Raw genomic sequence first — 12,641 nt, 5'->3', positions numbered from 1 at the left:
AATGTTTTCCCTTTAGTATTGTTTGTAGTGCACCGGACTTTAAAAGTATATGGTACCTCTATCTCTATCTTTGGAGTAGAGCTCAGGGCAGCTAGGTATCAGTTATGTGAGATTATGCTTGCGGGCAGACTTTATTCACTTGGAGGACGACCACAATTATTGGCTAGATCCATGGTCAGATTGCGGAGGCGCATAGACACTCACCGCAGGGAGTGCACCACCTTTAGGATGAGTCATATTTACCACGAGATGAATAGAACTGCGGACTAGATTGCATCTTTTATTGCCGGTCATTCTGATGAGATGTTGCAAATGATCGGCGCAACTCTGCCACCCTGGTTCTTGGATATTTTATTTTCTGACTCTTATAAATATATTCATACTAGATACGTGCTATTCGTCCATCCTAGCCAAAAAAAAGAGAGTTTATTGTATTCTCAAAAAATGCGTTCAACGTTGTGCTTTATACTCCAATGAACCCATGAACAGCACTAGCATAGTAGCATTCTCGCAAGAAACACAGGGATCCTGGTGTATACTTCAATGCCAATTGGAAGGAACTTTATTTGTGTTTCAATGGATCCAATTGACACCTTTCACGGCTACATGGATGCCATACAACGGAGGAACAAGGTCATCATTCGACCTTTTTCCAAATTTTTGCTGTATGTATATTTCTCATTTTCCACATTGTACAGAAACAACAAAAACCAGCGGATGACGAAGGCAGCTCCACTGCAAGCCAACTTGGCTTCCATCAAAGTGCCCAAATTGGTTCACCCATCCTAGTTTCTAGGGCTAAATGGATTGTGTGAAGGAAAGACATCATGGGCCTACTTGAAAGCCGAGTTAAGGGATGAGAGTCTCGGTTGCCAAAGACGTCTACGTATCATCTCATGATCATTTAAGTTTTCATGATAATAGGAGGAGAATTATTGGCAGCCAACTACCAAGCCAGCTCCAAAGGAGACCACCGTGGACGCCATTTCTTATGCCCTATAATACTGCCTGCCATGAACCGGATATCAACCCATCCATCCGCGGCACCGATCGTTTTCCCACTTTAAATGAACCTGGAGGTCCTCATCAGCTTTTGTCAACAGGCCAGGGGTCACTTTTATGATGCTGAGCCTCTAACAACCCATCGCCTCATTAAAAAATAAATAAATAAATATTAAAAAAAAGCTAGAGAGTATTATTAAGATTCTTTGGCTCTATATAAATACTTAGAATCTACTTAGTGCATAGCTGATGTAGACTACAAATATACTTGCATAGATTCTCACATACCTCATGATGGAGAAAATATTGGTCATCCTGACCTTAAATTGTTCCGAGCTTCTTAACATCGGCTTTGACCGAGGTGAATGACCTCTGTATTGACTGATGTGACATTCTGGTCGGTCCAATCTAGAAATAACACTAGAAATCATTAAAGGAGCTGCACTTAGGGTCTCGACAACAGTTGATCTAGCTCAACCATAAATACACAATCAATATAATTAACATTGCAGATATATTGTTACCATACAATTATTGTGCCTTTCGACGGATAATGTAACGGATATTCACCCCATCCTATATTTAGAGGTGACCTGAGGACCCTTAAGTAGGTATTCTAGAGCTTCCACTTTCTCTCCCGAGCACTCTCTCACTCTAGTTCTCTCTCTTTCTCCCAATATTACTCTAGATTTCCGCTGACCTAAGCATCGAAGGATCCCCTGCCGAAAATATTCTGGTAAGTAAACTTATTTGCAGGTCTTGCAACAGAATCTTCAGCATCCTCTTGACCGATTTGCCTTTTACCTCGGTTCTAACCGTGTCACGCCCCGAACCCAGCACCCGGGTCCGGTACGCGACCGGCCGCATGAGCCCTAGAGCAGTGCTCTAAAGATCATGCAAGGCCTATGATTAACAAAAATTCCAATAAATCCACAACTAATTTAGAAATTCAAATAGACAAATCCGACATGTCCAAATAAACAAATTAGTTCATTTACGAGCTCTTCAAATGTTCATCAACATTAAAGAAGGATAAACAACTAACTAACTAATGACTCTGGTGCTCGCACTCTGCGCCCATCCCATCCAAAACTATGCATCCTGCAACTCTGGTAAAGAAAAAGAAGAAAAGGGGGTGAGCTTTACAGCCCAGTAAGAATCCCTACACATCCATACCAACACAATAATAATATGAATTTGAAAGCCACGACAAATCGATGCACATTTCATGAAATCATAAACCGGCTATCAAAAGACTCAAATAATCAATATAAGTATGTACGTCAAATATCAATGAAAGTCCAACCACGCAAGAATGATATAGCATACGATAGCTCATAAATCTTCATTAATGTTTTCAATGCTTTTTCTTTCCATTCTATATTAACTTGATCCGGATCAATTATCTTTCCGACTTTGGGCTACATCCCGGTCACGTTTCCGGCCCGTGACGGGGCAATCGATAGTATCACATTTCCAGCCTGTGATGGGGCAATCGATAGTATCACATTTCCAGCCTGTGACGGGGCAATCGATAGTATCACATTTCCAGCCTGTGACGGGGCAATCGATAGTATCACATTTCCAGCCTGTGACGGGGCAATCGATGGTATCACATTTCCAGCCTGTGACGGGGCAATCGATGGTATCACATTTCCAGCCTGTGACGGGGCAATTGATAATATCACATTTCCAGCCTGTGATGGGGCAATCAATAATAACGAGATAAGCCCAAAGTCCCTGTTCATTTAATCAATTCACAAACACACATCCATTCCCTTTTCCACTTTATTTCCGGCCTAGACTAACCATGGTCACGTTTCCGGCCCGTGACAGGGCAATCGCTATAATATGGTTAGTCCATACCACCACATCCATAAATTCAATTATGCAGGTATAAGTTATACACATACAAGCATCCATCACACTACCAACCACAAGCCAACACGATCAAAATATAATTAAATATAAAACTATTTTGCTTTGTCTGGATCATAGCATATCAAACATATATAGTGCAAAAATATGTATATCATGTAGGATTGGCGTACAAGGATTCTTACCGAAATTGTAGACAGACTCAAATACAGATCTGGATCACAACCTACGAGCTGGGGTGCTGAGTCCCCTGATCAAAACCTCCTGGCACCGCTGACTCTTCCCCTACAACATCAATTATAAATCACAAACTAAATTATTTAATATTTAAATATTCTAAACCATAATTCACATCTACTATGGGGTCCATCACCAGATCCCCAAACATCTCAATCCCTCCAGATCTAGGGTAGTCGGGGTGGCCCGACTCCCACCTTGCACCATCGGCCTATGTCGTCGCCAGCCGTGGCCACAGCCATGCCGGCGACGATGGCCGGTCCCGATGAAGAGACCAACATAAAGGGATGATTCCTCTCTCTTCATGGTTGGGAATACATCTCCCTCCCTCAAATCCTTTTTGATCCAAGGGCAACAACCATGGTGGTTGTGTCCTCTCCTTCCCCAACCCGACAACACCACAGGCCGAACTATCGCTGGCCGTCTCTGCTGCAGTCGCCGGCGATGGTGGCCGGCCAAAAGAAAGAGAGAAGAGGAGGTCCCTCTTCTTCTTCTTTCCCAAACAACCGAAAGGGTCCCCCCCCCTTCCTTCATCACCAACCGAAGATCCACTGACAGTGGATCGACCTCCCACCCGGCGGCAACCCCAGTGGCCTCCCCCCTGCCGTCGTCACCGCCGGTGGCCAACCGCCGTCGTCGCCGGCCGGCGGCTAACCAACGAGGGGAAAGAGGAGGAGAGGACGGGATCACGAGGAAGAAGGCCTCGGATCCGCCATCCCCCATCTCCAAGCAACCTGCAATCCCTCCCAAATCCTCCCACAAACTCGATCAACCCCCAATGCCATGGATCCCGGCCAACCGGCGGCCGGCGACGACGAAATCCGAAGGAGAAAAGCCGAAACAGGGGTACCCTGTTTCGGATCCTTCTCCGACGGTCTCGTCGGTCAAATCCCCACCATCACCGCCCTAAGTCTAGGAAATGAAGCGCAAAGAAAGGATCCACGCTTACCTCGGTCCGATGGGTGCTCCGGCGGCCTTTCCGGCGAGGAATCGGCGGAGAAATGGAGGGTCTTCACCGAAGGAAAGAGGAAGGCTTTCCCCCCCTCGGCGGCCGACTGGATCTCCCTCTCCGGCGCTCGATCCCCTCCGGCGAGTCGCCTCCCCCGACGACCGACCTCCCCTCACGCCGCCGCCCCACCCCCTTCACCCCTCTCTCTGCGTTTCCCCTTCCACGATCGTGCCTAGGGCACGATCGTATTTGATAGATGGGCCCGGCTTCTTCGGGCCGGCCCATCAAACCATTTTTTTTTTTTTTGGTTCCGGGTATTACATACTCTCCCCCTTAAAAAAAAATTTCGTCCTCGAAATTAACTTACTTGAAGCCTCAAACTTTAAAAATATGCATCCGTCATATCATCCCTGAGATCTTAAATAGTCTCCCTCTCGAGTAACTACTCACAAGATTTTGACATACAAAAATCACAGCATCTCAAAACTTGATCCTTTTTATTTACCACACATAGTAAGTTCTTTTGATCTCCTTCAAAAGAATTCCAAACTTCCAACCTTAGATTAAAATGCCATAATTATATCCCAAGAAATTAATTTCTCTTGATTCTACACAGAGATCATAATTGGCTTGACAGAAATAGGAGAAATCTTTAGTATCAAATGCTCTTAATATTCTATAATCATTTTTCTTTTCTTAACTTTGCCTGTGATTAAATAATCAACCTTTATCCTAGGAAAACCGCAAACCTGTTCAAATAGGCATATTAACAATGTCAGAGCTAGGATTCGAAGAACTATGTTAAATCATTCCAGGCCCAAGCTTAATCACAAAGCTATCAATCCGTCAACGCTAAATTTGAGATGCCCCAAAATTCTTCTTAGAATTATCAAAAATAGGAGAGCCCACAACTACTTTCAGTAGGCAAAGAATCAACGACATTCCCCTCTACTAGAAGACTAACTCAAGTCTTCCATAATAATACCTTTCAGATCAAGGTATTATTATTATTATTTTAATCGGCTTCAAAATAACTCAAACCACTACACTTCCGCTGCGCACTCTCTGATTTAATTCATTTAATTCTCTAAAGCCACAAAATAATTTCTGACTAAAGTATCACTTTGCATTGAGACTAAGAAACTCCAAATTTCAAATTTCCAAGTAGAATTAGAGCAAAACCTCTAGATCTTTTTGTCCTCAATTTATATAGAGTGTACATACCATAACTAACCCCCGATCCTTTAGTCAAGTTTAAGGTCACTATGTGATCTCCACAACCTTTTTAGAATCCAAAATATCTAGGTTTAATTTAAAGGGGGTAATTCTTGTATTCTCTTTGCAATTTAATTAGAAAATCTACATTGATTTTCCTTCCAACAGAATTTACCTCAAACTCAATGGGTTAGAACTGTTGAGCCAATATCACTATGAGTAGGAATTAACTCTATCAACCACCAAATCCTTCTTTACCAAAATCCTTAATGTCTATGATCAATGCTACCCATGATAACTCACATAAGCATCTCAAAATCGAAATTTCTACTCAATTTTGTATTTTACAATGACAAAGATTTCTAGTTAGGTCATAAACCTTGACTTGAGTTCAAGTTAACACATCCAATAGTTTCCAACAATTATAAGAAAAATTCAGGAGCCCAATCCAGATATACAAATTCAAATAATTAGAATACTCCACCAATTTGCATACTCTATAGCCTCAAAATAATCAAATACATCAATAGGAAATAGGTCTAATTACAATATTCAACATGCCAATACCAGATATAATCCACATACATATTCAACTTCGAAGAACATTCCTTTCAATATTATGAAATCTTCTTAACTCACTCCAATACTATGGAAGATCTACGTACAAATCCTACTCTAATAATTAGCAGCAAAACCAAAAGTACGATCGCATCAAAACCCATATTAAGTTTGAACTTACAGGTCATTTAAATAACATCTGCACATGGTATAACCGATATGCCATTGTTGACCTTCCTATACTTATCTTAGGTCAAACCTCTCTTATCATGATCAAAGACAATTTATACTTTCCTTCTACACTCATCGAAAACCAAATCCGATGCATACATTTTATCACAATACCTAGTGATCTTACATCTTAAGCACTGAATTTAATTGTCATATTCCAAGTGATCATAACCTTAAGCTATGATATATTTCTGTCACAATCCCTAGTGATCTTAAACATATGCTCAGATTCCAACTGGTCACATTTTTCAATAATCTTAAACCTCAAACTTTAATGCCACTAAGGTCACAGTTCCTAGTGGTCTTAAATCTTAGATTACAATATCATTTCTGTTACAATCTCATGTGATCATAAACCAAGACTCTGATAGTTTTTCTATCATAATTCTCCACTAATACTCACCTGAACTTAAACCCTAGGATACCTCAACCTGGCTCTGATACCACTCTGTCACGCCCCGAACCCACCACCCGGGTCCGGTACGCGACCGGCCGCATGAGCCCTAGAGCAGTGCCCTAAAGATCATGCAAGGCCAATGATTAACAAAAATTCCAATAAATCCACAACTAATTTAGAAATTCAAATAGACAAATCTGACATGTCCAAATAAACAAATTAGTTCATTTACGAGCTCTTCAAATGTTCATCAACATTAAAGAAGGATAAACAACTAACTAACTAATGACTCTGGTGCTCGCACTCTGCGCCCATCCCATCCAAAACTATGCATCCTGCAACTCTGGTAAAGAAAAAGAAGAAAAGGGGGTGAGCTTTACAGCCCAGTAAGAATCCCTACACATCCATACCAACACAATAATAATATGAATTTGAAAGCCACGACAAATCGATGCACATTTCATGAAATCATAAACCGGCTATCAAAAGACTCAAATAATCAATATAAGTATGTACGTCAAATATCAATGAAAGTCCAACCACGCAAGAATGATATAGCATACGATAGCTCATAAATCTTCATTAATGTTTTCAATGCTTTTTCTTTCCATTCTATATTAACTTGATCCGGATCAATTATCTTTCCGACTTTGGGCTACATCCCGGTCACGTTTCCGGCCCGTGACGGGGCAATCGATAGTATCACATTTCCAGCTTGTGATGGGGCAATCGATAGTATCACATTTCCAGCCTGTGACGGGGCAATCGATAGTATCACATTTCCAGCCTGTGACGGGGCAATCTATGGTATCACATTTCCAGCCTGTGACGGGGCAATCGATGGTATCACATTTCCAGCCTGTGACGGGGCAATCGATAATATCATATTTCCAGCCTGTGATGGGGCAATCAATAATAACGAGATAAGCCCAAAGTCCCTGTTCATTTAATCAATTCACAAACACACATCCATTCCCTTTTCCACTTTATTTCCGGCCTAGACTAACCATGGTCACGTTTCCGGCCCGTGACAGGGCAATCGCTATAACATGGTTAGTCCATACCACCACATCCATAAATTCAATTATGCAGGTATAAGTTATACACATACAAGCATCCATCACACTACCAACCACAAGCCAACACGATCAAAATATAATTAAATATAAAACTATTTTGCTTTGTCTGGATCATAGCATATCAAACATATATAGTGCAAAAATATGTATATCATGTAGGATTGGCGTACAAGGATTCTTACCGAAATTGTAGACAGACTCAAATACAGATTTAGATCACAACCTACGAGCTGGGGTGCTGAGTCCCCTGATCAAAACCTCCTGGCACCGCTGACTCTTCCCCTACAACATCAATTATAAATCACAAACTAAATTATTTAATATTTAAATATTCTAAACCATAATTCACATCTACTATGGGGTCCATCACCAGATCCCCAAACATCTCAATCCCTCCAGATCTAGGGTAGTCGGGGTGGCCTGACTCCCACCTTGCACCATCGGCCTATGTCGTCGCCAGCCGTGGCCGCAGCCATGCCGGCGACGATGGCCGGTCCCGATGAAGAGACCAACATAAAGGGATGATTCCTCTCTCTTCATGGTTGGGAATACATCTCCCTCCCTCAAATCCTTTTTGATCCAAGGGCAACAACCATGGTGGTTGTGCCCTCTCCTTCCCCAACCCGACAACACCACAGGCCGAACTATCGCTGGCCGTCTCTGCTGCAGTCGCCGGCGATGGTGGCCGGCCAAAAGAAAGAGAGAAGAGGAGGTCCCTCTTCTTCTTCTTTCCCAAACAACCGAAAGGGTCCCCCCCCCTTTCCTTCATCACCAACCGAAGATCCACTGACAGTGGATCGACCTCCCACCCGGCGGCAACCCCAGTGGCCTCCCCCCTGCCGTCGTCACCGCCGGTAGCCAACCGCCGTCGTCGCCGGCCGGCGGCTAACCAACGAGGGGAAAGAGGAGGAGAGGACGGGATCACGAGGAAGAAGGCCTCGGATCCGCCATCCCCCATCTCCAAGCAACCTGCAATCCCTCCCAAATCCTCCCACAAACTCGATCAACCCCCAATGCCATGGATCCCGGCCAACCGGCGGCCGGCGACGATGAAATCCGAAGGAGAAAAGCCGAAACAGGGGTACCCTGTTTCGGATCCTTCTCCGACGGTCTCGTCGGTCAAATCCCCACCATCACCGCCCTAAGTCTAGGAAATGAAGCGCAAAGAAAGGATCCACGCTTACCTCGGTCCGATGGGTGCTCCGGCGGCCTTTCCGGCGAGGAATCGGCGGAGAAATGGAGGGTCTTCACCGAAGGAAAGAGGAAGGCTTTCCCCCCCTCGGCGGCCGGCTGGATCTCCCTCTCCGGCGCTCGATCCCCTCCGGCGAGTCGCCTCCCCCGACGACCGACCTCCCCTCACGCCGCCGCCCCACCCCCTTCACCCCTCTCTCTGCGTTTCCCCTTCCACGATCGTGCCTAGGGCACGATCGTATTTGATAGATGGGCCCGGCTTCTTCGGGCCGGCCCATCAAACCATTTTTTTTTTTTTTGGTTCCGGGTATTACAAACCGACCTTAGTGTACCTCGAGTGGAGATCGACCCGAACTTAGATTCTAGCAGCAACACCCCCTCCCTCCTGGGTGTAAGTCTTAGTATTATCGCATACCTAAGAATCCAAATCCATTCAAATTCATTCTCAAGTACCACAAATCTAATCGCACATCCCAATCGACCTACAGTCAATCTAATTGAGCCCGTGCTGCAACGTTTCCCAGTCTATATGGGTCATGGACCAGATCCGCTCTGATACTATTTATAACAATTCATGACCTTATCCAAAAAGGCTAGTCAGAAAATATTAATTGAGTTCTTGTATAAATATCCAAAATCTACCCAGTGCATAGTCTGTGTAGGATTTAGTACACTCTCCCACCTCTCTTCACAAAGCCCATTTTAGATTATGATGGGCCTAATGTATTAGATCATATGAAAGGGCCAGAAAGTGACCTGGCCCTCGGCGGTCGCTACACCGCCGAGGGCTCATTTTGTTGAGATCCATCACCAATAGATTAAAAGGAAGCAAGGGAAGGCCACATTAGTAACATTTCAGGTTGCTTGATTGTTTCTTGCAGGTCAGAAGGGGAAAAGAAAGCCTTATTCCTACCTTCTTAATTTTTCACTTCTTATCACTTCAGATTTATACTTTATATAATAAGGCACCTTCAATAGGAGGCCCATTAGGCTATATAGTGAATGCTCTCTTTTAGCCCAGTTGCCAGCCAAGGAACTTGAACAAATTTCTCAATCATGTTTATATGACAGGTAGATTTGATACCGGTTGATGCGGCAGCACAACATTAATGGGTTCAAGTTAAAACAACAAAATTGGGTCGAGATTAATCTCGAAATAATGGGATTACAAGACTTGGTTTTTCTTCTTGACCAAACCAAAGATCATAATATTAAGAGAACTCCTCTCCAGAAACATATCGAAAGATGGCAACCCATGGATCACGTAAGAGTGTCTTCACCATGCAAAGGTGGATTACAGCATAGAAGATGTTGGAATGGACTCGTCCAAGAACCACGGCCAGGGACTTGTAGATGGAGCTTTAGGGATCCGATGCCATCTCCTTCATCTTGCCTTCTTTTCCTCTCCTCCCAATGCTTTGGAGCTTCTTGGGCTTCCTTCACCATGGTCTTCTTGCTAGAAGAGGCTCCCCACCCCAAGAGAACAGGAGGGTTTCTCTCCAACACCTCGCACCAATTCCTCTCAAATCCTCCATGGCATAGGGGATGCATAGAGGGGGAGAAAGGACCTTCAAGAGAAAGGGAAAGCACCACTACAAGCCGATAGCATCATCCTTGAGGGAGACTCACTGGAGGTGATTGAGTGGATTATATAAAAAAGGTTGGGGGAGACAGACCACCTACTTTTAGAGGACATTAGAAGGCTACTGAGGGAGTATAGCGCCTTCCAGGCTGCGCATATTTCTGGACCCACCTTGTATCCGTTCCCCCATCTCTGGGTTGCATCATTTCTCTTGACTCCATGGCAATACTCACACGAGATTTGTGTGAGTAGCCGATGTACCAAAAATAAAAAATAAAAAAAGAAAAGCCCCTCGAGTCCAAATTGTAAGAATATTATTAAATTAATATTTTATTAAAGTGTCCCACACACCCTATATTACCCAATTAAATGATTATGGGTTATTACTAGTCTAATTGAATTTATGGGTAGAAAACCTATTAAAAGAGTTTTTTGGTTTTCTTGCTGGTAAGAGTCTTTTGGTTTTCTTGCTGGTAGAAAACCTATTAAAAGAGTCCTTTGTTCTTCTTGATGACGGAAGACCTATAAAAAAAATGAGAGACTCTAGGGCTCATATCTACAACATAATTTGTGCCTCTAACCATCGCGAGACACTCTTGAAGAACATTGTTAGGGTGATCATTCTATCTAAAAGCAAGGGCAGATTTTAGCCATGGATACATGTATGTCTTTATAGTTTTATATTCCGCGTTGATTGTGATTAACATGATCATCCAAGATCTTCTTGATGTATTTTCATATTTGAAATTATAACATTTGGTATCAGAGCCATTGTTGTGGATTATTATGTTTTTTCCATTAATATTAAGAATCTGCCATCAAATAAGGTTTGGAGATTATGATGGATTTATGTACTTCATTTCTGTCTACTTAGTTTTAGAACCTATTATCAAAAATTTGTCCTAGAACTATATAAATATGCATGCCTTCCACGTGTTTGTCAAATTGACTCATCAATATTTCCTTTGTGGATATAGTTGTTGTATTGCATATCAGTTCTAAAAATTGTGGACAAGTTTTTCACAGTTGTACATTCATACTAAGCATTCCTATAGAAGTTATTAGTGGTAAAATAAACTTCTCTGCATTTTGTTTGTCCATACCTCTATTTAGTTTTCAAAATATTTTCTGTCCTTCGGTTCATGTCAAGGAGCATTCCTCATTTTTTTGAAGTTGCTATGGTTGTTGTGCCTGTTATTATTAATACAGTTAGCTGGAAATGCTGATTTATGAGCTTGCTGTTATTAGCTTCTTATGTAGGTCTACTAATAACCAAGTTGTTAGTTTTTATGTTATGTTTTTCTTTTCTGTTGTGTAAAAGATGGGTCTGTCTATATTCTTGAAACATATTGTTCATGTGAAAAACACTACAGGCATCTATTCATAAGAATGAAGTATATTGTTGATTGCAATATACCATCTTTCAAGAAGGTGATGTCTTGGTTCATGAACGTAGTGGTGTTTCTCCCAAAACATGAAGAAATTAGATCTTGGTTTATAGACCCTCAAAGTTATTTGTTTCTTGTTTAATCAGCAATGATAAGGATATCTAACTTGTTAGATAGATGATAATATATGTTTATGTAATTTAAACAATGGTGCATCTGACTTTATCTGATATATATCCCCCCCTCAAAAAAAGTGGAAATTATTCTTATTACCTCTAGATTACCTTGTGCCCATTATGTGTTAAATTCTTAACTATTAATTAAATTCTATTATGCTTGGGCATGTATTTGTATATAGAAATCTTAGCCCATTATATGTAAAATTTCATTATTACTTGATGAATTTTATTTATTGATTGGATATGAATTGTTTGAGGTAATCTATTTGTACTAAAATCAAATGAGAATTTATTTGCCCAAAGGTACAAAATCTTACGTGATTTTAGATGGCAAATATTTGACATCATAATTATGAATGGATAATATTGGAGGGAACACATATATGTTAGGATCCTCCCAAAGGTTGGATCTTAATGATACGATTAGTTCATCTACTAATTTTGATGTTGGAAGGAACAATTTGTATGTAAAAATTTCCTACCCAAAGGAGGAATTTTGATGATACTACTTGTTCATCCATAGAATTTAAATGCCGGAGGGAACACTTGTATGTTAAGATCCTCCCAAAAGTTAGATTTTAATGATACACTAGTTCATCCATTATGATTTAAATTCTGATTATTATATTTATGAGTGTCTAATTCAAAGCATTAATGTGATTAAATTGAAATTCTTTGCAGTAAGTGTACCGGTCTCTTTACATTCACAACCATCATCTATCCCTATGCTGAATGGGAGTAACTTTTCAGAATGG

General features: G+C 41.8%; 1 long non-coding RNA gene across 1 annotated transcript; it reads right to left on the bottom strand.

Moving 5' to 3' along the window:
* Positions 1 to 1,927: 1,927 nt before the first annotated feature.
* Positions 1,928 to 5,947, bottom strand: LOC120110487 (uncharacterized). Its single transcript, XR_005511503.3, has 3 exons — positions 4,067 to 5,947; positions 3,066 to 3,165; positions 1,928 to 2,111 (listed from the first exon to the last, which is right to left on the bottom strand). It is a non-coding gene; the product is annotated as an uncharacterized LOC120110487 (long non-coding RNA).
* Positions 5,948 to 12,641: the final 6,694 nt, after the last annotated feature.

The sequence above is a fragment of the Phoenix dactylifera genome, chromosome 1 (assembly GCF_051530095.1).
Source record: "Phoenix dactylifera cultivar Ajwa chromosome 1, Ajwa_hap1_PhDact_Kaust_v1.1, whole genome shotgun sequence".
Lineage (NCBI taxonomy): Eukaryota > Viridiplantae > Streptophyta > Magnoliopsida > Arecales > Arecaceae > Phoenix > Phoenix dactylifera.
This window is presented reverse-complemented; position numbering and strand designations above follow the sequence as displayed.